Source organism: Rhinatrema bivittatum, chromosome 2, assembly GCF_901001135.1.
Source record: "Rhinatrema bivittatum chromosome 2, aRhiBiv1.1, whole genome shotgun sequence".
NCBI lineage: Eukaryota > Metazoa > Chordata > Amphibia > Gymnophiona > Rhinatrematidae > Rhinatrema > Rhinatrema bivittatum.
This window is the reverse complement of record NC_042616.1, coordinates 428,209,818-428,235,764: the sequence shown is the minus strand read 5'-3', so window position 1 is coordinate 428,235,764 and position 25,947 is coordinate 428,209,818. Positions and strand designations below refer to the sequence as shown.

Below are 25,947 nucleotides of genomic sequence, written 5' to 3'. Positions count from 1 at the left end.
CACATCAGAGTAAAACACATCATTTTATTGTTACATGTCAAAATAAGGGAAAAGGATAATACAAAATGCTGCAATACAAAACTTGATGCACATTCCATATAAGCACTTTCTCTGATGTTGTTTTTTTAACCAGAGTTTGCTGTGAATCACAAGATGATAGATAAAACTCTCTACCCAGAAAGCAACACTTACAGAGCTGGTTAGATTGAAAGAGACCAGATGTCCTTTTCACTCAGCCCTCTGCTAATTGCCTGTTGCTATGTGGTAGAAGGCAGTACCTTCTAGTAGAAGGTAAGAGAAAAAAACTGCATCTGTAGCAATGAAAAACTTTGCTTCCAGACTTTATGGAAATGTGTGAAGTCCCTGTCTTCACACATTTCCATAAAGTCTGACTGCATCATCACAGCCACTAATTCCTTTTTCATCAAAAAAATGCTGAAGATGCCGTGATAGCTTGGGTAAAGCTCACATTCTATGATATGGTGTATAATGTTCAGTAGCTCAGCTTGTGCAGTGTTCAACCAGAGGCTACGTTAATAACGTTGTCAGCAAAAGTTAAAGGCACCAAATCAGATGGGGCCTAGTATACCTACATATCCAGCATGTAACAGACTATAATGTGACACATTCCATTTTCATTCCCAACATGGCCCAAGATGAGTGCAACCGTTTTTTGTGTTATTGGCCGTAGCAATGACCTACAGTCAAACCACTGGCTAACTAGGGTCAACCATGCTTTATTGCTATTACAAAGCAAAAACACATGAGAGAAATAAATACATATATTGACATTCTGCTGTCATACACATGCAGTTGAAAGAACTGAAACAATGCAAAAATGAACACACTATGGGGCAGATTTTAAAACCTGTGCGCGGGGCAGATTTGTTCGCGCAACCCGGCGCAAACAAATCTACGCCCAATTTTATAACATACACGTGCAGCCGCGCGCATGTTATAAAATCCAGGGTTGGAGCGTGCAAGGGGGTGCACAATTGTGCAACTTGCGGGCGCCGAGCCGTGCAGCCTGCCTCCGTTCCTTCCGAAGCCGCTCCGAAATCTGATGGCCGGCCCGCGATCCCGAGCACAGCAGCAAATGGCCGTTGTGCCTGGAGGCTCAGGCCCCGCCCCGCCCCACCCCTTTTTGCAAGCCCCAGGACATACGCACATCCTGGGGCTTGCGCGCGCCGTCGAGCCTATGCAAGATAGGCTCGGCGCACGCAGGGGGAGGCAGGGGTAGGTTTTTGGGGGTGGCGCGTGTATCTTACGCGCGCAACCCTTTGAAAATCTACCCCTATGGAGATAATTTTCAAAAGGATTTGCACACTTAAAACTGGGTTTTTACATATGTAAATGCACTTTACACATGGAGGTGAGCGTTTGAAATTTGCTACGATATATGCCATTAAATTGTCAATAGGTTTTACATGCATAAATACAATTTAAGTATGTAAATGGGTTTTGAAAATTGCTACAATAGTATGTTACATTTACATGCATAACTCCTTTGAAAATTACCTCCAAAGAGCATTAAAAAAATTCTAATTAAGTTTCACATTTTGTGTCTGACAAAGAAATGGGATACAGCAGGACAAATTGTAGCAGATGGTGAAAAGTTTTTGTTGCACAATACCCTCTTGAACACAAACTTTTTAATAACTCCCATAGCTTTCTATTTGCAAGATTCATAAACGCAAGCCTTTAATAATGACTAATGCACAGTGGAATCTATTCTCCCAATACAATTAACTGCATCATTTTCAAAGCACTGTATAATTAATATTGCCCAAAGGAACCAATTTCACCAATTTTGATAAACAAGATGTATACACTTGAGTATGCTCGCATTATTGAAAAATGAACTTCTGTTATGTGAGGACTGAGGCACAGTTTTGTAAGAAGGTTGAAACTATCTGAATTATTTATACACCTTTAAACAAATTCCTTAGACAGCACTCTTGAGTTTCTACCTTTAAGCTCTTCTTTTGGTCTTCTAGGAGTTGACTTACCTGTGGCAAACAGGTCCGGCTTGTTAGGATTTCGCCTGTATACAGCCTTATCCTACCTTCATGATGCCTCCCCTCCAGCAGAAGCCCTCAGTATGTCTCATCACTACTCTTCCCATACTCCTCCTTACTGTCCCTGCCACGCCCAAGCCCCAGCCCTAGGTAAACCTGCCTTGCCATTCTAACCTTGTCTTCTCATGGTGTCACTTCTGGCTCCGTGACCTGACCCTTGTTCTTGCCTTATGGCCTATAGGCCTTCTGTTTTGCTTTGCCTTGCCTTGTGGCCTACTGGCCTACTGACTTGCCTTGCTTTGAGGCCCTTGGGCCTATCCCACCCTTTTCCTGTCTTGAGGCCTTCAGGCCTTTTGTCTCTTGTATTCTGCCTTGAGGCCTTTGGGCCTATTCTGTCTGTTCTAATGTGAACAGGTTAAAAATGATTATTAAATAAAAAGTTACCTATGATGCAGAAAGCAGTACTGAGCAAGGCTAGGCAGAAATAGCATGCTGCTCTTTTATTTTGGTACAGTCTTTCTCCCAGTGTCAGCTGTTAAAAGCAGAGAGAAGGGCTGCTGCTGCCAGTGATCAGTCCAGCAATGATGATGTCATGGCCTGGACTCTTAAAGGAACCAGGTTATATCAGCATTGCAGGGGCAGGCACAAAAATAAAATAAAAGAAATCAAAGTAAAACAAAGCTAAGACAGAGTAAAATAAAGGCAATGGGGGATGGGACAAGCTGCAGAGGGCGCTTACCAAGCTCCTGCAGCAGTGACAAGCTACCACAGCCCTTCCATGACAACCTACTAAAGGCCCCTTTCCCTGGGAGTGATAGAGGTACATCGGAGCACAGAGCACAAGAGGGACAGCAGCAGGGGATGCTGGGATAGGCCCTGCTGCTCAGCTGTATGAGAGAGGGTCCTGGAGAGAAAAATGAATCCTAAGAAGCAAGTTCATGTAGCCCCCAGGAAAAATAGTTTAAAAATAAATATTGAACCAGACTGAGTGTTGGGGTGACCAGTGCTAGCCCCCATCACTTGTGCAAGGCTGGTTTGGTGTGTTTATGTGGCCAGGGAAAGCCCCTGTGCTGGGACTCTAGTCTAAGCAAGAATCCAGTTCAAGATATCACTGTGACTTCCTTGCTGAGATTCAGGCTTGGCAGCTTGCCAAAATTCCAGGAGGTGTTCTGCACCTGAGAAAATTCAGTGAAGAGGTTAGTGGAATGATACCCAATTTCCTGCAGTGCTAAAGTTTAATTAACTTTCAGTACCCTTATTTTAATGATCTAGGTTGTGTCAAAAATTATCATTCCTGTTGGCTACTGTAAGCAGGGGAAAAAAAGGAGAGGTTTTGTGATGGTTAATGTTACCCCCAAGGAACCCTGGGTACTATTTTCTCTGTAATTATCAGCAAAGGATGGGCACCCCAGGTCAGAAAAAAGGGTCCGGCTTCACGTGCCTTTGCCAGAAAGAAGTAGCATTTGAGAAAGAAGATAGCACCCGAGAAGCAAGGCAGCAGCTGAAGCAGGCTGGAGAAAGAAAGCCACATCTGCAAAAGAAACTAAGAGAGAGAAAGAAAGAGCATCAAAAAGAGAAAGAAAGCAAAGAAGGAAAAGCAGCTGGAATAGGACAGAGGCGAAAGCATTGCTCCTGCCATTCCACAGGACTTGCTCCGGTGACAAAAAGAAGAAGATACTACAAAAACAATAACTATATTTGGTTTATTGCTTTTGCTGAGTACAAAGGTTAAAAATCAAGTTAGTTAATGGTAATTGCCCAGCTGAAGATCGCGTGCTTATTCAAATTCAGCTTATTAAGACAGGACTGCATAATCTTTATTGCTGAAGAATTTGAAAGTGAACATTTATTTGTTCTGTTGAGAGATCCAAGTTTATCTGTGGGAACCCTTTACTGAAAGAACTCAGTATTGTTGTTACCCCAGAATAATTTAAGAATTTATCTCTGAGACTGTGTGAGATTGAGTTTTACCAAAGCCAGTGAGTGATAAAGGCTGCAGCAACCTGTAACCTCAGAGACTGTTAAACTTTACCCAAGGCAACAGCAGAATTTGATAAATCCTTAGCAAAGGAAATCCAAGTTAACCGGAGAACCAGCAAAGCAACCTTTGTTTCACCGTTATTGTGCAAGGGAAGGAAACTGCTGCAGACACAAACATTGTGAATGCTACAGTCAGTGCAATTGCTGTAAAAGACACTAACCATCTTTTTATTCTCTCCATACACAAAGAATAGGGAAAAAATTGCTTATCCTTTTATTTTTCCCTTTGGCTAGAAATACAGTACCAACAAGTCTTCAAGACCTCACTGAGCTAACACTGCTTTTATGTACACCTTTGGGAGATTGTTGTGGAGAGTGTAGTGAGTTCCTCCCCATTTTATTTAATTAAAGAATAAAAAGAACATAAGGCTTGCCAAGGGACCAACATAAGGTCAGACCAAGGGACCATCAAGCCCAGTATCCTGTTTCCAACAGTGGCCAAGCCAGGTCACAAGAATCTGGCAGGATCCCAAGAGGTAGATAGATTCCAAGCTGCTTATCCCAAGAATAAGCAGTGAATTTCTGCAACTCTACCTTAATAATGGTTAATTGACTTTTCCTCCAGGAACTTTTCTAAACCTTTTTTAAATGCAGCTATACTAACATCTTTCACCACATCCTCTGGCAACAAATTCCAGAGCTTAATTATATGTTGAGTAAAAAAATATTTTCTCTTATTAGTTTTAAATGTATTACCCAGTAACTTTATTGTGTGTCCCCTGTCCTTTGTATTTTTTAAAGAGTAAACTGATTACCATTTACTTATTCCATGACACTCATTATTTTATAGACTTCTATCAAATCTCCCCTCAGCTGTCTCTTCTTCAAGCTAAAGAGTCCTAACTTCTTTATCCTTTCTTCATAGGGGAATTGTTCCATCCCCTTTATCATCTTGGTCACACTTTTCTGTAACTTTTCTAATTTTGCTATATTTTTCTTTAGATGTGGTGACCAGAACTGAACACAATACTCAAGATGAGGTCGCACCATGTAGCGATACAGAGGCATTATGATATTCTCTGTTTTATCCTCCATTCCTTTCCTAATAACCCCTAGCATTCTGTTTACTTTCTTGGCCGTCGCTGTACACTGAGCAGAAGATTTCAATGTATTTTCAACAATGACACCTAGATCCTTTTCCTGAATGGTGAATCCTAATGTAGAACCTTGCATTTTGTAGCTATAATTTGGGTTACTCTTCCCTAAGTGCATCACTTTGCACTTGTCTACATTATATTTCATTTGACATTTGCATGCTCAGTCTGTCAGTTTTGCATTGTACTCTTGCAATTTCTCACAATTCTCTTATGATTTGACAACTTTGAATAATTTTGTGTCATTGCCAAATTTGATCAACTCACTTGTTGTTCCCATTTCTATGTCATTTATAAATATATTAAAAAGCATCAGTCCCAGAACAGATCCCTAGGGCATTCTACTATTCATCTTTTTCTATTGGGAAAATTTACCATTTAGCCCTATTCTCTGTTTTATATCTTTTAACCAGTTGGTAATCCACAATAGGACACTATCCCACCTATCCCATGATGTTCTAATTTCCTAAGAAGTTTCTCTTGAGGGACTTTGTCAAATGCTTTCTGGAAATGCAGATACACTATATCAACTGGCTCACCTTTATCCACATGTTTATTTGCACCTTCAAAAAAATGTAGCAAATTTGTGAGGCGAGACTTCTCTTGGCAAACTTCATGTTGGCTTTGTCCCATTAAACTATGCTTATCTACATGTGTACAGCAGTTTTGTTTTTTATGATAGTTTCTACCATTTTGCCTAGCACAGTTGTCAGACTCACTGGTCTCTAATATCCTGGAATGATCCCTTTTTAAAAATTGGCATTATATTTCAGTCTTCAGGCACCATAGATGATGTTATCGATAGTTTACAAATTTCCAATAGCAGGTCTGCAATTTCATTTCTCAGTTCTTTCAGCACTCTGGGATGTATACCATCTGGTCCAGGTGGTTTGCTACTCTTTATTTGTCAATTTGCCTAAGTACATCTTCCAGGTTCACTGAGATTTGTTTCACTTCCTCTGAATCACCACCTTTGAATATAATTTCTGGCATGGATATATATCTACAATGAAAGAAATGTGTGGCAAACAATATACACTGATCAATATCTCTTAACAGCATTGACATTTTAATTGTAAATACAGTCACCTACATGGTATATGTTTGTAAATGCACAGTCAAAAATGGTATAAAAATGAGGACCCCATTTTTGACTGTGCATTTACAAACATGTACCACATAGATGACTTTATTTACTGTATTTACAATTAATTTACAATTAAAATTTCTATGCTATTAAGAGATATTGATCAGTATATATTGTTTGCCACACATTTCTTGTATCTTCTCTACATGTGTGAGCTGTTTACTCCACCCCCCTTGTATGGGTATATATCTTACATCTTCCTCAGTGAATATTGAAGTAAAAAATTAATTTAGTCTCTCTGCTATGGCTTTGTCATTCCTCAGTGCTCCTTTTTCTCTTTTATCATCTAATGGTCCAACTGACTGCCTCATAGGCTTTTTACCTCAAATGTACCTGAAAAAGTTTTTATTATGAGATTTTGTTTCCACGGCAAGCTTCTTTTCAAATTTTCTTTTCCTTGCTTATCAATGCATTGCATCTGACTTGCCAGTGCTTATGCTGTTTCCTGTTTTCTTTATTCGGATCCCTTTTCCATTTCTTGAAAGATGTTCTTTAGGGATGTGCATTTGTTTCATTCGTTTCCTATACAAGCATGTAATATTAAATGAATGAAATGTATGAAACGAATGGACATCTAATTAGCATGTAATATGAAATGAATGAAATGAATGAAACAAATGCACTTCCCTATCTTTTAGATATTATAGCCTCTCTCACCTCACCTTTCAACCATGCCGGTAGTAGTTTAGCCTCCTTTCCACCTTTTCTAATGTATGGAATTGTTATAATTAGTGAGGTTTGGGTGCACCCTTGGACACTGTAGCAGCTGACCACACCCATGGGGGAATGTCCCATGAGGGGCCACAGGTCAGGCTCAGCTTAGGACACACAAACACAGAGATTGATCTTTTATTAAACAATGTGGTGAAGCCACCACAGGTGGCAGTGGTGAGCAGTTGAAGTAGCCCAGCTGGGCTAGTATCCCTCAGGCACTGGAACAGTGACTCCTCTGGTAGCAGTGCTATAGTGGAAAGAACTGAGAATAATGAGTACAGTGGAATATGCACAAAGCCCCAGTATGGAGAACCCCAGGATAGGGAGAGCAGGCCCTCGAGGAGCGAGTACCTGATCCCTGAGAGATGAGAGTGCTTGAAGGAGATGTACTCACACAGCGGTTCCACGTAGGAGATGGCACTAGGGCTGGAACGGAGGCAGGCCCTCGAGGAGCGAGTACCTGTACTCGAGGAGCGAGTACCTGGTTCCAGGGAACAGCTCTGAGGTGAAGATGGTAGTACTCACTTGTGTTGAAGATAGCGAATCCTTCCAGGCAGAAGAGAAGGTAGGAGCAGGCAGCGAGTCAGGGAACATAGGCCCTTGAGGAGTGAGTACCGGTCTCCTGATAGCGACCTGAAAAGCAAGTGAGGCCCCCGAGGAGCGGGTACCCCGTTAGCGTTAAGAGTCCAATAGAATTGGAGGCAGAGTAGCTGGGTACGGAGAGCGAATCCCATCCGTAAGGTATCCCTTGCTACCTCAAAGGCTAGCAAACATCACAGGGTTTAAATATCCAGGCAGCGTGACATCATCACAGGGGGATGCCCCTGAGATTCGCACCAAGTAGGAAATAAGAGTGAGGGCCGTGCGGCCCGCGTGCCCTAAGGTACAGGCAGAGCATGGGGATGCCAGAGTGCCCTAAGGTACAGGCAGAGCATGGGGATGCCGGAGAGAATGGCAGGCAGACGCCGTGGCAGCCAGACGTCCATCCACAGCAAGAGGAGGTGCAAAGAAAGAAAGGTAGGTGGAGTGAAGCCATCGGAAAGGGACAGTTGCAACAGGAATACATCTGTTCTGGGCTTCCAAGATAGTATTTTTAAACAACATCTATGCCTGAGCTAAACTCTTAATCTTTGCAGTTGCTCCTTTCAGTTTTTGTCCTAACCATTTTCCTCATTTTATCATAGTCACCTTTTTGAAAGTTAAATGTTGTCATAGTAGATTTCTTTTTTGTGCTCCCTCCAGTTATTAAGTCAAATCTGATAATGTTGTGATCACTATAACCAAGTGGCTCCAACAATGTGACCTCTCGCACCAAATCCTGTGTTCTACTAAGGTCTAAAATAGTTTATTTTATTGTTGGTTCTTGTACCAGCTGCTCCATGAAGCAGTCATTTATTTCATCTAGGAACTTTACTTTTCTAGAAAGTCCTGATGTAACATTCACCCAGTCAATACTGGGGTAATTTAAATCACCCATTATTACTGTGCTGCTGATTTAGTTAGCTTCCCTAATTTCTTTTAGCATTTCTTTGTCTGTTAGTTCATTCTGACCAGGTGGATGGTAATACACCCCCATTACTATTTTATTCCCTTTTACATCTGTAATTTCTATCCATAAAGATTCAACATTGTGTTTTGTTTCCTGTAGAACTTTTATCCTGTTTGACTCAATGTTCTCTTTAACATATAGTGCCACCCCTCCCCCAGTTTGATCCATCCTATCATTTCGATATAATTTGTACCCTGGTATCACATTAACCCATTGGTTATCCTCCATCCACAAAATCTCTGAGATGCCTCTTCATCCAGTGCTATACACTCTAACTCTCCTATCTTGTTTTTTAGACTTCTAGCATTTGTATATAGACATTTTAAAGTATGTTTCTTGTTTGTATTAGCAACCTGCTCATCAGTTGACAGGGATAATTTGGAATTTTTCTGCACTTTACTTAAAGGCACCTGGTCCCCTTTGGCATTTATTGCAACCTCTTTCCTGGGATGCCCTAATTTCCCTGTTCTCTTAGTATCCTTCAAAGTTACCTCCCTCCGAACCATGCACTGCTGAACGACTGTCGGCTTTTCCATTTGTTCTAGTTTAAAAGCTGCGCTATCTCCTTTTTAAAGGTTAGTGCCAGCAGCCTGGTTCCACTCTGGTTAAGGTGGAGCCCATCCTTTCTGAGAAGGGCCATCCCCCCCCCCCAGCCCCCTCACCAAAATGAAACCCATTTCCTAATAAATCTAAAAGAAGAAAGAAGATCTACAAATCACCGATCCAACTGCAGGACCTGGAGAGAATCAAAATACAGGATCAAGATACAGGAATCAGACTCACAGGAAAGACACAGGCTCAAAGAGTGTACACCTACCCAGACAAAGAAAGAGTCAGCTACAATCTTAAAGTGTAAGGTAAAAGATACTTACCTTTTTGCTACTGGCAGGCAGCAGGGACAGAGACACCTGCAAAAAGGACAGTGAATACAAAGCATTAAATCCTTGAGCCTACTGTTCATATTATGGGTTAATATTTAACACCTTAATGTACTTACAGAATACTTATCTGACAGTTTTATTCTTGAACAGTCATGCTGCCATCTCTGGAATAGTTGGCATCTTTAGTGTACATAAAAACATCTTGTATATAAAATACATTTTCAGTGTTGTTATCTATATTGTTTATGATTCTTTACATTTTATTGCAGTTCTTGATAATAAATCTTATTTACTATATAGCAGAAGAAATCCAGTCATTCAGTACTCCTCCCCCTTTCTCTCCCTTTCTCCCTCTTTTACCCCTGCTCTCCCTCCCTACCTGCAGTAGGGAGGGAGAGCAGTCCCTCACTTGCAACACCCAATTGGAGAGAGGGCTTCTGAGAGTATCCTCTGCCAGCTCCATCGTAAATCTCTGCCTTATATACCCTCAGCCCACATCCAGACACCATAGCGGAAGAGGCTTCCCCTGGCAGGGCAGTTTACACTAAACCTTGCTACCTTCGGACTTCTGTGTTCTTTGTTCTGTGTTTCCCTTGTCTAGGTCCAACCCTAGTCTGCTTGTTGATCTTGTCCTGTTGATCTGGTCCAGTCCTGCCTGTACCAGAGTCCAGTCCTTGCCTTCTCTCACCCTTGTCTTGTCTGGTTCCAGGTCCTGCTTAGTATCCAGCCTGCTTGTCCTGCCTGCCAAGTCAGCCTACCTTGTCCATGCCTTGTCTCCAGCCTGTCTTGTCCAGACCTTGCCTGTGTGGACTCACCGCTATGATGTACTTCCACTGCAGAGAACTACTGGCTCCCAGAACCCAAGGGCTCAATCTGTGGGGAAGGGGGCTGGCTAGGTGGAAGACCGGCCCTTGTTTTGTCCCAAATCCTGCCTTGCAGTCCCGTGCCACTCTTCAGGTCAGTTTCCCAGACACCAGAGCCCATGGCTAACTCACATGAAACTCATTTTGAACATGTCTAAAACTGAAATCATAGTACTGGAAAGAAAAGCATCCAATGAACCATTACCGCCCTTGACGCTGGAAGACAAGCAAACGAGAATTCATCCAATACAACAGGTCCGTGATCTGGGTTTCATTGTGGACAATGAATTAAACTGTAAAACACATATTGCAACAAAAATCAAAGAGGGATATTACAAATTATCAATACTAAAACAATTAAAACCATTTTTGGAGCAAAATGATTTCAGAACTATCCTTCAACTCCTAATCTTTGCTAAACTTGATTACTGTAATGCCCTGCTTATAGGATTACCGTTAACAACAGTACATCCGCTACAATACATACGGCAGCAAGAATTCTTACAGAAACAAAAAAACATGAACACATCACTCCAGTCTTGATATCACTACACTGGCTTCCTATAAAATATAGAGATGAATATAAAATACTAACAATAACTCACAAAACTATCTATGGAGAGAGAACAGATTGGCTTAATACAGCCTTAAAAATACACACCCCACAGCGAAACTTACGATCTACAAATCAAGGACTATTATCTACTCCCTCAATAAAAACTTCCCAATTAACACAAGTAAGAGAGAGAGCAATTTCACAAGCAAGTCCAAAACTATGGAACTCACTACCTACTGAAACTCGCTTACAACAAAACGTAAAAAGCTTTAAAAAGGAGATTAAAACCTGGTTGTTCAGGAAGGCATACTCTGGAATTCACTAACATTTACCCTCAGCTGATATACCATTCAGTTAACCTTTCTATCAGCAAAAAGCGTACTGATTACCTGCTCAAATAATTATTTACAACATATACCATTAGCTACTCATTTTATCATTGAATTATTTTATTAATTTCTCAATACAAAAACTGAACTGTTTTACTAGTTTTATACAGAAATTTTATATGACCTTTTTATTTTCTATTTCTGATATTAACTACTGTTCTTATTTCATGTAATCATTACTATATTTGGAATATGTTTTTATTTGCAATTAATTGTACATATATTTTATTCCTTTTTCTTTTGTTGTATTTTATGTATGAATGTAGGAAATGAAATTGGATTAGAAATTGTATGCAAATGTTGTAAACCGTTATGAGGGAACCTACCGAATGACGGTATATAAACATTTGCAAATAAATAACAGCTACAAGAGAAGGTTCGAGACCCTTGGTCCTGCCGGTCAGTCCAAGCCAGTTTTTTCTGTTACCACTAAGAATAACTGTTCCATTCTCCAGTCTGTCAGAGGTCTTAGGAAATTTTTTCTGCTTCATTTGTTTATGTTGAGGGTCCTTACAAAACCTTTCAGAGTTTTCAGTGTCCAGCTTGTAATGCTAACAGCTGGCGGTGTGCTCAGTGTAGTTCCAAGACTTTAAAGACATGCTGTGCATGTTGGAATTGGGTGGTGCTACAGTCTGCTAAAGAAACTCCTAGCCCAAGCCTTGCGGAACTCTTACAGTCCCTGAGAGCTACAAGTTGTCAAATAAAAGCTCTGGAATTACCAGCCTGTCTGACCAATTTTAATTCTGCTCCTGTGTACCAAGCTGATGTTAGCAGATCCCTCAGTCTGTCACTATGTGCCTTAGTTCCATTTCCCTTTTCTTTAACATCTTCAGCTATCCATTCCCTCGTGCCCTCCTCCCACCTAGGAGAACTGGGATTGGTTGCTCATGTAGTAAGAGGGGTGGCTAGAGTTAATGTAGAGCGGACACCAGAGAGTCAGGATGTAGATTTTTTTCCATCTCTGGTGAGGCCTCCCTGCCTCACCAGTTTCCCTTTTATGGAGGAGGATTCACTGTGCACAACCTGCCAGTGGATTCTAGGTATTTAGTTACAGTAAGGACATCTTTTTGGCCTGAATGTGGCAAGTACCCGTGACAGGTTTGGCTGAGTGAGGTGCGAAGGCTAAAAGAACTCTAACAGAGAAGGCGACTGCATTTCTCTCTGTTCCTTTGGGGAAGGTCATCCTTGCAGACTGTACCCAGAGGGCAGGGGCTGAAAACCAGTGAGCTCATTCTCCTCATGAAGCAGAAGTCCAGTCTAGGAAGGTTTTGTAGAAGAAAGTATTTCTCTTTTGCTGTGAGGAGGTTTTTTCGGCCGCTCCTCCTCACTGGGGACTTGGCTGGATCAGCAGATTCCCACCCTCAGACTTTTCAACCTGAGGAGTCAACTTTGAGAACTAAAGGAATCAAATAAGAACATGGAGACCCCATCTGGATCTCCAACAACATGGAACCTCGACACAGGGCTATGTATTCGGGATGGCACGGGATTCTAAGGTAGGATTTTTCTATGGTAGAAGGGGATCCCTGACCTAAGAATCCTAGGTAAACCACTGGGAGAGCTTTACATGCACACTTTACATCACCATGAGAAGTTCGACCAGTTTGCAGAATGAGATGCCCTACCTGTAACAAATTCTTCTGTAACTGCACCAATATTTAAAGATGGACTTTATTTTGACTTTAAACTAATCAGTAAATTATTTAATACCTAGTGCCTGGTCCTGCCTGTTTTGTTATAGCATCTTCCTCTAGGGGATGTCAGGGCTTCCGGTATACACACACACAGGATCAGACTTCACTGTCTGGGTCATAGACAAATGTCTCCCCCTATAAAAAGAATCCCCCTCAGGGGATTAGGAGTCGAGCATGGGATGGAGTCAGCTAGCTGGAGGAGCCCCTGAAGTTTACAAATTAGATGTGAGTCCTAAGGGACTCACCACTCCCGAAAAAGGGGTTACACTAATTTAAATCACATAGCTAATAACCATAGCATGTTCAAATGATTTAAAATCCTTACCTGAAAAAGCATGGCCATCGGCGCCATCTTGTGCTCCTACCATGTGACAGGGGCTGACCAATGGCACAGGTAGCCCCTGTGACATGGTACGGGCAAGGCTATCAGCGCCATTTTGGTTCCTGGCACCCGACGGCACGAGTGCAGGAGATCGCTCCCGGATCCCCGCTGGACCCCCAGGGACTTTTGGCCAGCTTGGGGGGGCCTCCTGACCCCCACAAGACTTGCCAAAAGTCCAGCGGAGGTCCGGGAGCAACCTCCTGCACTCGGGCCGTATTGCCAGTATTCAAAATGGTGCCGGCACTAGCCTTTGCCCTCACTATGTCACAGGGGCCGAGGGTCGGCCCCTGTGACATAGAGAGGGCAAAGGCTAATGCTGGTGCCATTTTGAGTACTGGCAGCCGCTAGCCTTTGCTCTCACTATGTCACCGACCGTCAGCCCCTGTGACATAGTGAGGGCAAAGGTAGCGCCGGCGCCATTTTGAATACTGACAATACGGCCCGAGTGCAAGAGGTCGCTCCCGGACCCCCGCTGGACTTTTGGCAAGTCTTGTGGGGGTCAGGAGGCCCCCCCAAGCTGGCCAAAAGTCCCTGGGGGTCCAGCAGGGGTCCGGGAGCGATCTCCTGCACTCGTGCCGTTGGGTGCCAGGAACCAAAATGGCACCGATAGCCTTGCCCTTACTATGTCACAGGGGCTACTAGTGCCATTGGTCAGCCCCTGTCACATGGCAGGAGCACAAGATGGCGCCGATGGCCATGTGACAGGGGCTGACCAATGGCACTGGTAGCCCCTGTGACATAGTCGGGCAAAGGCTATCGGCGCCATTTTGAACTGGTACCGAGGGTGTGAGAGTGCTCCTGGACCCCCGCTGGACCACCAGGGAGTTTTGGTAAGTCTTGGGGTGGTCAGGAGGGTGGGGGGTTGTAGTTAATTTAATTTTAGCCGGGTAACGAATAGGATTCGACGTATAACCGTATCGGGACGCCATACGGACATATGCAATGTATCTGCCCCCCCCCAACGAATACGTATCCCGAATGCAATGTATGGCATCACTCTGCACATCCCTACCTCCCAACCCATCACACCCTCCTCACACACAATTAAAAATTAAATGAAAAAGGAACATTCAAAGCACAGTTTTCTGAGGTAAAAATGTCACTTACAATATGTATATTATATTTACATGCACTGCTGAGGTGCCAACTAGAAAACCCTGCAAAAAAAGCAAGAGATACTTGGAACCTATATGGTATTAGGCCAACTGTAATGCATCTTGGGCATGGGTATGAACCTCAGAGAGCCACTCAAACAGCAACAACCCTACCTATGAAAGTTAATACTATACATATTACACCAGGCCTAAAATAGTAATAAACCCCCTATTAGGAAAACAGAACAATCCAAGCTGTTATAGATTCTTACATAGAAACTACACACTAAGGGGTAGATCTTTAAAAAATACGCGATCGCGTACTTTTGTTCGCGCAGCAGGCGCGAACAAAAGTATGCTGGATTTTATAAGATACGCTCGTAGCCGCGCGTATCTTATAAAATCCGGGGTCGGCGCGCGCAAGGGGGTACACATTTGTGCAACCTGCGCATGCCGAGCCCAGCGCAGGAGCGGCCTCGGAGGGAACTTTTCTTCACCCTCCCCCCACCTTCCCCTCCCTTCCCCTACCTAACCCACCCCCCGGTCCTATCTAAACCCCCCCCCTACCTTTGTCAGCAAAGTTACGCCTGCTGAAAGCAGGCGTAACTTTCCCGAAATGACGCGGCGTTTCGGGGGCGGGCCTCAACCACGCCCCCGGGCCCGCCCCCGAAACGCCGCGTCATTTCGGGAACGCCCCCGGGCACGCCCCCTCCCTCCCCTTTTCGAAAGCCCTGGGAAATTTACGCGCATCCCGGGGCTATAGGCGCGCCGGTGCGCAGGGCTTTTAAAATCCGCCCCTAATGGAATAACTCCCTTCAGTCACACATGAAAACACAGACCTTCAAATACAGAATAAAGAGACCATATAGTATAAACAGAAATGTACAGACAAAAACTGAACTGGAAACCGCAACAAGCCAAATTCTGTATGCACTGCAACAATGTAAAAAACAGAAACATTACCATTCCTCATAAAACAAAATTAGTAAAACTATACTAATAAAAAGAATAATTCAAAACAATTAATGCATTGAATAACATATAAAAATCCTCCAAACATCAATAAAATATTTCAAAACAGACACATCAAATAACATCCAACAATTAAAATAAGGATTTTAAAAAATTCCCCGTTATCCATACCTTGTAACTTTTGATTTCCAGATGCCCTGAAATTATCATGGAATATCAGGCAAAGAGTAACTGGGGTAGTTGTACACACATGTTCCCTCTCATACACACACATGCTTTCTCTCACTCTCCCACCCACAAGCACACATGCTCTCAGTCTCCCACATACAAGCACACATGCTGTCTCCCACACACATGCTCTCTCTCATACACATGCTCTCTTCCACACACATGCTCTCTCTCTCTCTCCCCATATCCCCATCTGCTTGGAGCATCAACTATTTCTGCATTTTGCTGTTTTGGGGGACATTATCAGTTTTGAGCGCTGCCCTTTGGGTTGGCCACCATGCTTAGAATCTTTTCCAAAGTTATGGTGGTGGTTGCGGCAGTGTTGAGAAAGGATGCATTCTGGTTCACCTTTACTTAGACAATTAGCTGATTCGGGCCAAGATCTGAAAGAGAACTTTTGGGTCACAAGCAAGGAGATCTCCTTGCTACAGGAACTAGGTTGGGTGGTGAAATTTGCCAAGAGCAATCTACAGCCATCCCAGATGCTGGAGTATCTCGATGTCAACCCAAAGCAAGACAGGGTGTTCCTGCCGGATGGCCATATTCAGAAGCTGATGGTGCAGGTGCAACTATTGACAGAAACGATACACCCAACAGTGTGGTCTTATCTACAGGTGTTTGGGTTGATGGTGGCCAACCTAGAGGTGGATCCATGGGCAAGGGTGCATATGTGTCCTCTTCAGCACACTCTGCTGGCTCATTGAAGTCCACAGTCTCAAGTCTATTTGATATGGCTTCACTTGCCAGTGGAGATCAGCATACACCTGCAGTGGTGATTGCAAGCAGACCATCTAAGGAAGGGGGTTTCCCAACGATCACCGGGCTGGCTAGTACTCACGACAGATACGAGCCTCCAGGGTTGGGGGGGGGGGGGCACTGTCAGGAGTTGATGGCGCAAGGGTGCTGGAGTACAGAAGAGTCTCTCTGGAGTATCAATTGGCTGGGAGCCCAGGCTGTCTGGTTGGCATGCTTACGATTTATCAATCGATTGCAGGGTTGAGCAATCTGGGTAATATCAGATAATGCTTACAGCAATCGGCAGGGAGGAACCAAGAGCCAGCAAATGTCACCGGAAACAGCCCAACTCATGGAATGGGTGTAAGGGCATCTTCAGGAGATCTCAGCCTCCCATATTCCAGGAAAAGACAATGTAAAAGCCAACTTTCTCAGCAGAGTCTGAACCCAAGAGAATGGGAATTGTCAAGCGAGGCATTTCAGCTCATAGTGGACCTGTTTCTAGACCTGCTGGCAACATCTCACAATGCGAAGGTTCCTTGGTTCTTCAGTCGCAGAAGAGATTAAAATTCCTTGGGTATAGATGCCTTCATACAGGAGTGGCTGGTGGGCAAGCTCCTATGTGCTTTTCTTTCATGGCCCATGTTGGGTAGAGTGATTCGGAGGATCGAGAATCACACAGGGATGGTGTTTCTGGTGGCACCAGATTGGCCCAGGAGGCTGTGGTATGCAGATTTATGAAGGCTCCTGGTGGACCCTCCTATCCAATTACCAGTTCACAGGGATCTGCTATGTCAGGGGCCTGTTCTTCATGAAGATCCAACTTGATTTTGTCTTTCGGTATGGTCCTTGAAAGGGCTCGGATGCTGAAGCATAGATATTCCACTGTGGTGATTGCCACCTTGCTACAAGTGAGAAAGTTTTCCACTTCCTTAGCCTATGTGTGGGTTTGGCGAGTATTTGAAGCTTGGTGTGAGGATCAAGGGATTCTTCCTCATTCGGTTAAGATCCCACTCATTTTGGAATTTTTGCAGAATGGATTGAGAAAAGGGTTGGTTCCTTAATTCATTGAAGGTACAGATGGTGGCTCTTGCCTGTTTCCAAGGTCAGGTGAATGGTGGACCCTTGTCAGTTCATCCAGATGTGGCTCGTTTCTTAAAAGGGGTGAAACATCTTCATCCTGCCCTCCGGTTGCCAGTACCCTTGTGGAGTCTTAATCTGGTTTTGGATTTCCTGGCGGGTGCCTAGCTTTTCCTTGAGGTTGCTTATGTTGCAAACGGTGTTTCTTGTGGCAATTTGTTCTGTATGTAGAGTCTCTGAACTGCAGGCATTGTCTTGCTGGGAACTGTTTCTGCGAGTGACTCCGGGAGTGATACAGTTGTTTACTGTTTTGTCCTTTGAGCTAAGTGTGGTCTTGGATTTTCACTTGAATCAATCAATTTCCCTGCTGACTTTGTACAGGGAGAGAGATGTGAATGAATATCGCCTGTTATGTTCCTTGGCTATCAAGAGGAATATTTTGAGGTATTTAGTGGTTTCTGAACCTCTCAGGAAGACAGACCGGCTGTTTATTCTCCATGGTGGGAGTAAACAGGGTGAGCCGGCGTCGCAGGCTACAATAGCCCACTGTATTAAGAAGGTAGTCACGACTGCATATGTGGATGCTAAGCAGCCGTTGCCTGGGCAGGTTAGGGATCATTCCACTAGGGTTCAGACAGTGTCATGGGCAGAGATTATATTACTGTCTTCCATCGAGACTTGCCAAGCTGCAACATGGTCCTTACATATCTTTACCAGGCATTGCAGCCTGGATGTGCAGGCCCGGGAGGACACAGCCTTCGCATGTGTGGTATTGATCAGACCGCCCTGTTCGGGAGTAGCTTTGGTACATCCCACTGGCCGTGGATTCACCTATCTGAATGCTAAGAAAGGAGAAATTACTACTTACCTGATAATTTCCATTTCTTTAGGGAGGGTAGGTGTTGCGTCTGTCGCTGCTCAACGCCCTCACTCCGCCCTCTTTACCTCTGTGGCGACTCCCTCCGGGTCTGATGGACGGCTAGCTACCACGGCGTCTCCATGCCGTCTCTCTCCGGCGTCCCCAGACTGGCAAGATGCTGCAACTCCACCATCTTGCCCTGATGCCTAGGGCGCGCGCGTGCGCGTCCCGACTCTTGTACCAGCAAGGACGAGAACCATGGGGGCGTCCCCCTGAGATGACGTCATCTGCTTCCAATATTTAAAGGTCTTTGAAAACACTAACAAACCGAGTTAGCAAGGGGATTGCTTCGGCTTTACTCCCAAGCTACTCTGCCTCCTCTGACTTACCAGAGGTACCCGCTCCTCGGGGGCCTCGCTCTTTTCTTTATTATCAGATTACAGATAGGAACCGGTACTCGCTCCTTGAGGGCCCATGTTCCTGAACACTCTGAAGATTCTCTACTGCCTGGAAGCTATCACTGCTACAAACAAATGTGAGTGACCATCGCTCTCTCAGAGCTTTTCCTGGAACCAGGTACTCGCTCCTCAAGGGCCTAATCCTTTCCAGCTCCTGAGCTTACTTGAGACCTTACGTGAGTTTTGTCATCTAGTTCTATTCATGAACTCTGCCTACTCACTTTTCTACAGTTTCTCAACAGCTCAGCCATCCTGGGATCGTTGTTCCAGTACCTGAGGGACTACAGCCCTGCTGGGCATATCAGCTCACTACTGCCACCTCTGGTGGTTTCTAATAACCTGTCTAATAAAAGAACTGTCTCCATATTCCAGCCTAGCCGGTGGTCCCTCTTGAGAGCGTGGTCATCTGCCATTGGCCCAGGGATCCACCACAACTATATCAGATTCATTACAGATTGCTACACCTTAGCAAGACGATATCTGAGACACTACAAGATTGCTGACTCCTCCCTCTTCAGGAGCCCGCTACACAGAGCTTTCTCTACAGATTGCTCCTCCTATCTGATTGCTCCTCCCATCAAGCATCTTCTCCATACAGATTGCTACTCGAGCAGTCAGTCTATAACAGATTGCTAACTCCTGCACTCAGGTTTCCAACAGTAGGTGGATCCATCTTCCTGCTCTCGGTTTCTGGATGTTTGTGCTATAGTCCCAAAAAACAAATCGGAAGCCGATCCAGTTGGCTGTGATACAGTAAAGACAATGAGAATCGGACGATCAGAAGAAGCCCTTTATTTCAATGCCCGACTCTGGCCGAGTTTCGCTCATAGAGCTGCCTCAGGGGCAATTCAATTAGCAGGACTTAAAATATGCCTGCAGGGCTGCTGTCACACTGTCACAATATCATTAGTGTCTGCAAAACACTCTGACATTCCTTCTGCTGTGGGAACTGGAGGAGGGAGAGCAAACACCGAGGAGCCTGGAGAGGAAGTCTTTGTTTCCTCGGGGGCTTCGCAGGCCTTGGATTCCTGACTGGAAAGTATTGTTGCGGGCTCCTTATCTCTCGTGTCAGCTGGACACCGATTGCCATTACCCCCCCTTGTTAAACCCCCCTTGCGTTACATTGGACTCTTTGTGGGCTGTCCTGGTTCGAATGGATTCTTCTGTCGCAGTTACTTCTAATGATATCTGATATTGGTGAAGGCAGTTGAGTCTTTAGCGGAAGAATAAGAGGAGGTGTCTAAGAGAGCTCATAAAGATATTTTGGACCTTAAAGATGAGATTAAGAATATGAAAACTATTAATTCTTCTCTAATTCAAGATAAGATGTTGGTTCATAGATGTCTGAAATATTTAGAAAATCAAGCAAGGCGACTTGATCTGTGTTTTGATAATTTTCCTATTTTACCTGAGCTAGCTCCATCGGACACTTTAAAGATATATTTTTTGGAGATTCTCTTTATACCAGATGAAGCAATTCCACCTCTTAATAAAAATGTGTTTTGTATTTGTCTTTCAAGAAGAAAGTACAGCAGTCTGGAACTGCTTCTGTCTTCGGGGATAAGATGGATGGAATGAATGTTTTGGAAGGATCTGGGCAAAAAGAATCTGCTAAATTCACTTTGTTAGATTCTTTTGTCTTTAAGGATGATTTGGATTTTGTTATGTGTCCTTGTTTCCAAAAGGCTTCTGCAACATTTATGGGTCAGTGTGTTTGGATGTACCCTGATATCACTAAAACAACTCAGGAGAGAAGAAAATCTTTCTTGACCATGTGTCAAGAGTCTACAGCTGTAGGGGCCTCTTTCTTTTTGTGGTATTCATGTAAATGTTTCGTTTCATATGTGCAAGCGGACTACATTTATTTTATGCCAGAACAGTTGTTTGCTTTTCTTGATCTGAAGACGTTTTCTGGGCCTGTAGTCACTGGGGAAGTAGGGGTTGAAAATTTGAGTGACAGAGTGTAATATATATATCTATCTATACTCTAGACTTTCTATTAAGCATTTTTAATATGTCACTTTTTTATTTGTTACCCTTTTCATTCATCTTTTCTTGTCTTGTTTCTCCTCCACTCCTTTATTGTGGGGGCTATATGTTGAAACTTTAATTGTTTTCTCTTTTTTTCATTTTGTTGTTTCCCGATTGTATTGCCTAAATCTCAATATTTATTTACAGATATTTCTTTTAGATATTTATTAAATATATATATAACTAAAGAGTTAAAAAAACAATAAAATAGTTCAAAACAACAGATACATCAAATAACCCAACAATTAAAAATAATAAGATTAAAAACATTTCCCACTCTCTATATCTGGAATCTTTTGATTTACAGTCACCCTAAGATGTCATGAACTATGGGAGGGGTGCCGCACAAACTTTATCCTATCTCTTTCACACACACACACACACACACACATACACACTCCCTCTCTCATATGCAGGCTTTCTCTTCCTCTCACACATACACATACACACAGATCTCATACACACCCTTTCTCTTTCTCATACTTACATGCACACAGGCTCTCACACAAACACCCTCTCTCTCTTACCCACAAACACATACACAGACTGTCACACATACCTTTTCTCTCTCAGAAACACTCACCATTCTCACATGCATAAATGCTCTCTCACATGCATATAGGTACTCATACCCTCTCTTTCTCATACCTTTTCTCACACAATCACACTCACACTTGCATATAGGCTCTCTCTCACACACATACACTCACACATGCATACATGCTCTGTCGCACACTTTCTCGTTCACACACTCACAAATGTACTAACTCACACCCTCTTTCTCTCTGTCTTTCTCACACACACACACAGACACACACACACACACACGTATGCACACAGGCTCTCTCTCTCTCTTTCTCTCACACACACACACACACACACACACACACACACAGGTTGAGCCCATGTGCAGGCCTTGGCTGGGATTTTGTGATCTATGGAATATTTTGAGGATGCTGGCAGGTCAAGACTTGGAACTTAGGCGTGGATTAAGAATCTGGTGTGGATCTGAAGTCAGGTACAATCAGGAATCAGTTGAACAACATTTCCACAAGCAAGGCCTCTGAAGACTGTTTGGACAAACAAGGGCGAGTCAAGCTGGATCTCCTTATATACGGTTTCTAACCAAGGGACATACCCAAGGCTGGTTCAGTCTGGAGCCCTCAGGGGCATGGACCACATCTGCCAGGTAAACTAGGTAATTACTATCAACGTGTTTCAAGATCAGCCAATCCTGTGGGTTTCTGCCTTGAGCTCCAAGATCACCAAGTTGAGATCTGCTTTCCCTAAAATCAAGTGGACAGTATTCTCTCATCTCTCCATCAAGCACGGGGTAACAAATCTTAGTTCTCCCTTGTAAAGAGTGGACTAAACGATAAAGAGATGGCAGACTGGGTGTCTATAACAGTACCTCCCTGTTGGCACTGGATATCTGGAACTGCACCTCCCTGTTAGTGCTGGGTGACTGGAACAGCACTCCCTGTTGACACTGGGTCACTGGGCCAGGCTCCCTCTGGCACTGGGTCATGGGTTCAGAATCTTTGCCTGACTGGAGTGCTGATTAAGAGACCTCTGTGGCAGGCACACTGCTTCCAAGTCTTGCTGTGGTTGGAGTGCTAATTCAGTGGTTAGGGAGCTGGGTGGCAAAAACAGCAGGTCTCAAAAGAGGATCTGCTTGACCTGGTTTTCTACTGGAGTGAATGGAATGAGTTTCTCCTGGAACTTCCCGGGAGACACAACTGCAGCTATGGGGAAACAGAAACTTGGAGATGATTCGATGCTACAGGAGTGGAGCTAATCACTGAAGTTTGTTTATTCAGGATAGGTTCAGAGGTGATGGGGCTGAGAAAGCTACACGCTACTCTCTTGGGAAAATCAGTTAAACTCATTAACTGCCTATTGCTTGCAGGTGAGGGTGGCTGAAGGGAAGACTCAATCAGGTTCTTCTGTGGCAAAACTCCTATGTGCTGTGTGTGCAGGGTTTCTGCTGTCTAATATTGAAGCATAAAACCAAAAGGAATACTGCAAATTGAGGAAGAGTTTACTCTTACAGGTAAAAAAATGGGGTTTAACTTGGCAATCAGTGATTGTATTGGTTGTGCAATTTAAATTAGTCTGACAAGCTGTGGTGTTCAGGGAGGTTGTGCTGGGTTTTAAAAAATCTAGGCCAAGGCTTTCCAAACCTGTCCCGGGGACTCCACAGCTAGTTGGATTTATCCACAATGAATATGCATGAGATACATTTGCATACCACGGAGACTCAGTATATACAAATTGATCTCATGCATATTCATTGTGGATATCCTGAAAATCCAACTAGCTGTGGCGGTTCCCCAGAACAGGTTTGGGAAACCCTGATCAAGGCTTGCTCCTTATTAACAGCTTGTATGCTGGAAGACTCCAGTGTGGTTAATGCAGGTTTCAGTGGAATGAGGGTTACCCTGCTGACATTTTTTACTTTTCCTCTTAGCAGGAATAATGAAGAGACAGTGGGAGCATTTAGGGAAGAGTGGATAATTTCTCATTTGGCAGGCAGGACGGGCATAATTAACCTAGTCATCTGGAATGGTGTGTGGTGCAGAGGCAGAAACACCATTACTAGTATGTATGTATATATATATATATATATATATATATATAATCCAAATTAAAGTCAAACTTACCGGATTGGCAAAGAGCCCTGCCCCCACTCATGTGGAGGTTTTTTGGGCCTCTTCATTCTGTCATGCTTGCTGAAGTCAGGAAACACCCTGTAGGACCGTAGGCCTGGGCTAGGGTTTATCTTCTGCCTAGCCAACTCCTGCAAGTAGAACCCTTGGGTTCTGGGGGCTGGTAGGGCTTAGCTTTGGCAGCAGAACCTCATGATGGCAGGCTAGGGCTGGAGAGGCTGGGCAGGCTTATTAAGTCATAATTCTGTTTGCTGGTCTCATCAACAACTTTTAAACCGTTCACTCAAATTTCTGCCACAAATAGAGCACCTGCTGACTCTTGGTCCATACTTTTCATACACTCACAACCCCCAGTATTTAGAATTATTGCAGGTTTTCTCTTATAGGGAAACAGATCAGTTTAATTCAGTTCACTTGTATTCTCAGGGAGGTCAGGGCACATTGTGATGGCTATGGGTTATCCTGCTCTCTGTTAGTGCTTACAGAGCTCAGATCACATAATCTGAAATGTAACGTGCCATGCAAGTCGAAATCTTAGGAATGTCAGAGCCCACACTGCGATGTCATTTACAATTTTGGCTAGCATTGTGATGTCATCAAACATTTTGAAAGCAGCCCTGCCATTGGTTAGAAGTCATAACCATATGCATACTTCATTAACAAAGATTGGGCATCATGAAATGTTCACACAATAATCTGGAGTTATTTTTCAAGGTTTCCATTATTTGTTTCTAAGATTTAGTATTTAATTTTGTTCATATACAGTGCATAGAGCTGTTCAACAGCACTGAATCCCAACAGAGTCTCAACTGATAAGCTGCTCCATCCAATGGCCCAAAACAGTTCTGTAGATTTGCCACTACCATGTCATTAGCTATTTGATGTTTGGAGTGATAATGCTGAGCAATTAGCATAAGCAGAATCAACTCCCAGGTCTGCAGTATCCTTTGTTATCACTGTTTTCATCTAAGTAACTTATAATTCACCGTATTGATGGCCATTCCCCAAATTAAACTCTGGCTTGAGGTGCTCCAGGGATTTGGTCCTATGTGATCCCAGTTAGGTATAAATATTGCCATCTAATGAAATCATCAGCCCTTTGCTACACCCTTCACCATGTTCAGACCTCAGCTTTTGTTTTGTAGGAAATGGATTGGACATGTATAATGTACTTTGCTAATTGTTAGGTGTGTCATAGCATGTTTTATTTGCTGGCATCAGAAAAGCAGGATCAAAAGACACCAGTTTCACCTGTTGAACTTTGTAATCAGAAAGTGGAGTTATGGTAAGTCTGAGCACATGACTGTTCTTTATGGTAACTAATTTTGTAATAGAATTTTTTTGTTAAAGCTTTTGCAACAAAAGATAACCCTCTTTGTGATTCTCCTTTAAACAAGAGACCTGGCATGTCTTTAGTTATAAAAGTTTAGGTTAGTTTTATAAAAAAAAAAAAAAAAAAGGCTTAGTCAATAAAACCAGAATACATTTCATTCTATGTCACGGCAGAAAACAGATTGCAATCAACAACACAAATCACAAATAAGGATGTCACCCCCCCCTGAAGAAAAGACTGATTTGCAAATCTTTCTGTTCATTTCAGTAAAACTCCTGATGTGCTGATCTGCTGGCCAGTGTTAAGCTAACCAGTGTGTAGATAGATGCCTGGTTTTGATTTAGATCTATTTTTGAAAATGGCCATTACCATGTGCCTTTCATCAGTCTTGAAAAACTTGACTCTCTGTAATTAGTTCCTCAAATAATAAATACAATGGTCATGACAATCATGTCTCTAATTTCCTGGGAAACCCATGGAAGAGTTTCCTCTGACTGACTGACTGGTGTCTTATTAGCTTTTACATAGTTCAATTCTTTCTTTATCCACTCCAGAGATATGCAAACCTCTTTTTGCCAATTGTTCAAGTCTAGTAACCCTTGCTGGTTTATCTTCCTTCAATGACTTTGCCATCATAAATACCAAAATAAATAATAATTTAAGGTTTTCTGCTTTGCTCTTTTACCTGGTAATTTTTTCATTCCATCCACATAGTAAACTGGTAGTTAAAGTTGCCCATATTCACAGCTCAGCGTACGCTGCACATATGCAAGCAGCATCTTAGTTATATGGCAGATGTTACAATCCAGAAAGTTCCCATAATAGTTAAATTTAAAAAAAACTGGGAACATTTTAGGAGGGAAGGGTAACAGCTGAAAGTGGAGAGCCTCCAAGGTCGCACATCTGGCCTGTTGAATAGTTTTTATTTTAGGAATATTGTTCCTCTTATACTGCATGTCAGGTCTGCTGCCTTCTAGCAGAATAAAGAGTTCACACAATCCCTTATCTCTTTCAGTGAAGGGATCAGGAAGTATATTTTGACCTTGTCTTTTATAGGTCGCTCCTGTACAGCACTGCTTACAAAATGTAGATTCAGGAGGCAAAGGAAGGGTGATGAACAGAGTTAAACTATTTAGGCAGGTGTGACTAATCAGACTGGGT

The 25,947-nt window shown here is 43.3% G+C and overlaps 1 protein-coding gene and 1 pseudogene across 3 annotated transcripts in view; one reads left to right on the top strand and one right to left on the bottom strand.

Moving 5' to 3' along the window:
• The window catches only part of LOC115084895 (vomeronasal type-2 receptor 26-like), a 75,220-nt gene extending 67,626 nt beyond the window's left edge, over positions 1–7,594 (bottom strand). For all 3 annotated transcript variants that reach the window (XM_029590289.1, XM_029590288.1, XM_029590291.1), the window contains exon 1: positions 7,539–7,594. The gene's annotated coding sequence lies outside the window, so the exon portion shown is untranslated. The remainder of the gene's footprint in view (positions 1–7,538) is intronic.
• The window catches only part of LOC115083318, a 62,071-nt pseudogene that overhangs the window by 15,912 nt on the left and 20,212 nt on the right, over positions 1–25,947 (top strand).